The sequence below is a fragment of the Limulus polyphemus genome, unplaced genomic scaffold, assembly GCF_000517525.1.
Source record: "Limulus polyphemus unplaced genomic scaffold, Limulus_polyphemus-2.1.2 Scaffold4651, whole genome shotgun sequence".
In the NCBI taxonomy this organism is placed as follows: Eukaryota; Metazoa; Arthropoda; class Merostomata; order Xiphosura; family Limulidae; genus Limulus; species Limulus polyphemus.
The window spans coordinates 2,043-8,614 of record NW_013670261.1 but is presented as its reverse complement, the minus strand read 5'-3'; positions in this window follow the sequence as shown (position 1 = coordinate 8,614).

Here is a 6,572-nt window from a genome sequence, read left to right as displayed (position 1 = left end):
CTACACATATTACTTAGGGTTTGTCACCTGAATAAGGACTAGAATCAATATTCACTCTACACAGCTTACTGAAGGTTTGTCACCTGAATAAAAACTAGAATCAATATTCACTCTACACAGATAACTGAGTGTTTGTCACCTGAATAAGGACTAGAATCAATATTCACTCTGCACAGATTACTGAGGGTTTGTCACCTCAAAATGGACTAGAATCAATATTCTGAGACTACACTAGATTGCTGTTCACTTAACGTGGATTACTTAGGGTTTTTCATCTGAAAATACACTAGTTTGCTGTTCACTTTACATGGATTACTTAGGGTTTGTCATCTGATACTACACTAGTTTGCTGTTCACTTTACATGGATTACTGAGGGTTTGTCATCTGAGACTACACTAGTTTGCTGTTCACTTTACATGGATTACTAAAGGTTTGTCATATGATACTACACTAGTTTGCTGTTCACTTTACATGGATTACTGAGGGTTTGTCATCTGAGACTACACTAGTTTGCTGTTCACTTTACGTGGATTACTGAGGGTTTGTTATCTGATACTACACTAGTTTGCTGTTCACTTTACATGGATTACTAAGGGTTTGTCATATGATACTACACTAGTTTGCTGTTCACTTTACATGGATTACTGAGGGTTTGTCATCTGATACTACACTAGTTTGCTGTTCACTTTACATGGATTACTGAGGGTTTGTCATCTGATACTACACTTGTTTGCTGTTCACTTTACATGGATTACTGAGGGTTTGTCATCTGATACTACACTAGTTTGCTGTTCACTTTACCATCTGTATTCTTATACCTTCACTTTTTAGACACAACAATATGACAATATAAAGTTGACAGGCAGAAATGTAAAGGGATATTCATGTGAAAAAAAAGGTTATTGTAATAGAAAATGCATATTCATAGATACCTTAAAAGATATGAAAGAGCACACCACAAAAGAAATAGATGTATATATTATTACTAATTATAATTATTTTGTAGATGGAAAGAGTGAAGTTCTGAACATCATGAATCAAACAATGAGCAAACCAAGAGTAGAGAAGAAAGACAACTGGCCAGTTTCAGGTAACAAATCATCAGTAAATGTGTGTAGAGCAAACAGTAATTTAACCCACTTTCAAATGAGAAATATTTTATTATCCATTGTTCCTTTTGTCAAAGTATACCCAGGCCGATTCAATTACTTTAGAACCACGCTTTGATGGAATAAATCATTTTTATCTCCTTTTCTACAGTTAGTCTTACTCTAACATATTACATGTTAGGCCTATCACTTCTAAGGTAGTTAACTTCGTAACGAACTATTCCTTGTTGTAACTTTACTCTCTTTTGCTATTGTCCGTCTGTCTTTAACTCTTATAATAACAAAAACTAAACAATAATAAAATATTCACTACAAAAATAAATTAATCAATAATATTTAAACTAAAGAGTCTTATATATCATGACAGTCTTTCAACAGCCAAACAACATAATGTGCAGTAGTTTTAATATTAATATGAAAACTAAGTTAGTGTGTGGGTATCACATTGTGGTATGTATTCTAAAAAGACTTCACTACCACATAACTTTAAACACATCAGTGGCTCATTCAGCTGCCTCAATGACTTTTCATCTACCAGTAAATATGTAAACTGCTTCCATGACTAACACATGATTTGAAATTTACCTGAGGCTTGCTGAACTGCCTCCATGACTACTCGGAGAGGCAACCCTGGAAGTTTGATGTCCAGCTAAAGAATAGACATACAAAACAGAAATATTAAGTATTGGTTATACTACTATCATCAACAGAAACCTAGAAACTTCAATCATGTAAAACACTGATGACCATATCCAAGATATTTAAAACTTTTAACACATTTCACCTTATCACTGTAGCACACACCAGTGGGTTAACATAAAGCCATTCCCAACACTAAAGAATGTATAATTTTTTTTATTGTTATCATATAAGTTTAGCCCTGTGGCACACACCAGTGGGTTAACATAAAGCCATTCCCTATACTAAAGACTGTATAATTTTTTTATTGTTATCATATAAGTTTAACCCTGGAGCACACACCAGTGGGTTAACATAAAGCATTCCCTACACTAAAGACTGTATAATTTTTTTATTGTTATCATATAAGTTTAGCCCTGTGGCACACACCAGTGAGTTAACATAAAGCCTTCCCTACACTAAAGACTGTGCATGTTCAAACTGTACCCTACACTAAAGCCCAAACAGGTATAATGAAAGGACATATTACAGTAGTACTCTTCATTAGTATTGAACATGGCCAGTGAGTCACACAACTAGCCAAATTAGTGGGCACTCAGGAAAACTGGAGCAATCCCCAAGGATAGGTTCAACAATGTTGGGACAGTGCAATGGGGACATCAAAATATACAGAAAGAAATAAGAAAAAGATATAGATGATACTCACCTATCACGATAATGGTACCATTATCGTGATAGGTGGGTATCAGAAACAGGACTACCATTATCGTGATAGGTGAGTATCAGAAACAGGACTACCATTATCATGATAGGTGAGTATCAGAAACAGGACCACCATTATCGTGATAGGTTGGTATCAGAAACAGGACTGGTCCTGTTTCTGATACTCACCTATCACGATAATGGTAGTCCTGTTTCTGATACTCACCTATCACAATAATGGTGGTCCTGTTTCTGATACTCACCAATCACGATAATGGTGGTCCTGTTTCTGATACTCACTTATCACGATAATGGTGGTCCTGTTTCTGATACACATCTATCACAATAATGGTGGTCCTGTTTCTGATATCTCTAATACCACACAAGGGCATGGACGCTGGGGTGGGAAAAACACCTACTGTGGTATCAGCAGACACAAAATGACACCCTCTGCCCACTTCCAAAGAGCAACATCCTTTCATGGAGTTCAAGTATAGGTGTAAATTTGTCAAGGAGAAATGCAAGGGTGACATGCAAGTGTCGATACTGGACAAAGCTATACAAAGAGTCTCACAGAAGGAGTAATGTTGTATTTTAATACACATATATATATATATAATAAAACATTTCTCAACCTTACCTACCTCTAGATTTGTGAACAGGGATATTGTGGGATATAGAAATACTTAGGTTGCCAGGGGTAATTGTGAGGTTGAAGAACATGTAGAAGTCCTGACTAGATGAGTCAATATATATATAGATTATTGACAAATAAAAAGAGACTTTTCTGAAGACGAAAAGTGGAAGATTTTTGGAAACGTCGTCCTCTACACTTGTGTTTCTACAACAGGCAGTTGTCACCCATTCAAATTAGTTAAAAAAAAGACTTTATTTAATTATGTATCTTTCTCATTCTGTATTGTTTGTCTTGAAATCAATATTATTCACAAACCCAGACATTTTGTAAATGATTAATAATGGAATATACAAAATTTCATAAGAGTCAGGTTCCATCAGGCCTGAACAAGAACAACCATGGATGGTGAACAAAATCCTGAAACTGAAGGTACAGTGATGTGATGAAGGTAAAATAACAAAAACGTATTCAGACCTGTCCCGATGTCCATCTGCAAGATGTCTGCTAAAGGGTACAGAAACCAAAAGATCAAAGACAAAGACAAATTTGATGAGATGTTACCAGAAGTCCACACATCATGGTAAACAAGATGGATCAACTGCACAAACCACTTCAATAATGTGGATGGAGCAAGATCCGTGGAACAAAAATCATCATAAAGTACAAACAACCAATGTTGATTCCCTCAGAAAAAATCCTTTAGCAAAAAATAGCCCTGAGCAGACACAGAAAGCATTCATTAGAAAGAATATCAGGGGTCATTCAGAGTAGATAACACAACAGAAGAAGAAAAAAGTGGTGACAATCTCTCTCAGCTCAAGTCCCTGGTAGGAAGTCTTTGTCAGAATGCATGAAAAGAGTATGAGAAACATCTGTGGCACAAAATCTGAATGTCTCCTCCCTGAAACGAGTAACAAAATAAATCATCAGAGAAAAATGGTAAAGTGAACAAGTTGTGAAGGGTTTAAAAAGAAGAAGCCAGGCAACTTAAAACTATAATTAAATCTCACTGAGACCACTTAATCAAATTTAAAAAGGAGCCTGGAAAACAAAGTAACGACTTCTGTAAGTGGATGAGAATGCAATAAAAGCAGAAAACACCCAATTAGGAAAGAGACACATGAAAAAAAAATGAGCCAAGCTGTTAACAAAATGGTAAAAGGCATAAAAACAAATTCTGCAGGCACCAGCTCCAAACGAATAGACCAACAAGATTGGTACACTGCCAAGGAGGAACAGTTGCAAGAATGTGACAACTTTTGTGCTACCTGAGAAAAGACTCCAGTTTCAATAACAAAGGACCCCATAACATCCAGCCATGAAGCCGTAAGTGACAAACATCACTGAGGAAGATGTACAAAAAATGTAATGGAATAAGATCCCTCTAAGATATATAAGAATATTGAAAACCACAGGCCAGCATCGAAGCAATAAGGAAAACTGATCAATGGGACCAACTGATTTTGGCCGATGCCCAAGAAAGAAGATAAAGATAAGGATAGCCAAGGGAAAACAAATCTTCTAAGACAGACTAAAAGCATCCACTAGTAGAGAAGCTGGAACCAGAACTGGAAACCAGTAAAGCTTCAGAAAATGATACACTGCCATTGCAAATGTATCAAGCATAGGACAACCAAACCATTTGCAAAGAAATATCAGCTCAAAGAGAAATTTGATATGAATGTAGCTAACAAAGGCTGTTTGATTTTATGTCACCAAAGTCAAAGTGTACGTGAGTACTAAAATACAGCAGTGGTGTACAAGGGCAAGGACTCTTGACATTCATGTGGAACAACCAAAATTCCTAACAGAATGATATAAGAATGGGACATTTGAGAAGACAACAGGGCCTAAAAATAATGGTCCCCTGACATATCACCCTAAATCTGGGGAAAAGATCCAGATCCAGAGGAGGTGAAAAAAAAAGGGGAAATTACAATGGGAAAATCACAAAAAAGCCACATGTGAAAATAATCAATAACAGTAGGTGAAATTCCAACAGACAATAAGTCTGAAGATAGACTCCACGAAGGGACAAGATCTCACTGGCAGATCCTAAGTAAAGCACGATCAATGGGAATTACCATGTGAAGATGACCCATTCTTCTCAAATCATGACAGGTAGAGAAGTAAACACAGCTGAAACTCAGAGGACTGCACAGTCAAAGGAGAATGGCAAAGAGTTCCTAAGGGAGTGCTAATACAAAATCTCACATGAACAAGATATTGAATAGACACAAGATGAAACTTGAACTTGTGAATTACCATCTCAGAGAAGTAGCTAAGTTGGAGGTTAATTCAATTAGAGTCAACCACTGAGCAAGTATCCTCTAGCCATCCATGTGATGATGACAATCAATACAGTGTGTGTGCAGAAGACCAGCTAATAGTTTGACTACACATGTGAAGGCAAAGTGCCAAAGTCTGACCAAAATGAGAAGGCCATATACTGTGAAATCTATCCATCATGAGAAATGAAGAGGGGGTAAATCAGAATTTGTAAATATGTATCTTTTAAAATCTAACTTTCATCCAAAACCTTGATGAAAGAACTTTCATAAGAGTCACATAGGTTCCATCTAGAAGGGAGGAATATCTAGATAATGAATGAGATGGGAAAGATCGAAGACCAATCTCCTGCTGTCTTTGTTACCAGGAGATGCGAGTAAAACCACTGTGAAAACATGACGTATGAAACTGATATCCCTTTAGAAGAGTCAAAGTTGGATGATCAAAAGAAAATTGAAGTGAAGAATCTGATGAGCACAGGAAAGACATCAAGCAAATGATCCAAAGATAAACAAAAATAAAAGATGAACCCCAAAAGTCTGGACGGGTGAATAATAAAAAGCAAGACCCTCTATACTTATATTGATATTAGGCTACACTAGATGTAGAAAGCACTGAAAAACATTATACACAGGACTCTAGAATAGAATGACAACCAGAATCAAAACAAGATGTAAAAATCCTAATCAACTCCCACTGGCTTCCTCTGAATGAAAACCAAGTTAAATTAAATACCTGCATAGAAAAAAACAAAGCAGGGTTTCTTTTAAATATCTATACATATATATATCTATATATGGAAGTCAGCTGATTGGGAGCCTTATTAAATGCTTTCCTGTGCATTATGCAAGTTCTGTCAGGTGTAATGGCTATAGGTTTAATATTAAAAATAAATACCTGAGATAAAAAAAAGAAGTGCCATCAAAATCAGGGCTGGCACTGTAGCAAAAAAAATCCAGCTGTACAGACTCTGAAAGCAATCAGGCCTGAGCTAAAAATCAAACTTCATCAAAAAAAAAAAAAAAAATAACTGCTATGTAAGTTCAGCATCTACACAATTGTTATATCTGCCAGAAACATCAGTATGCAACAGCACAAATGCACTGAGTAATCAGAGCTGACAATGCAGCTACAAGTTAATCGTGGATTCTAGAGGTAAAATGCTTAAGTAAGTCTTCCAAAGAAGGTATATAAA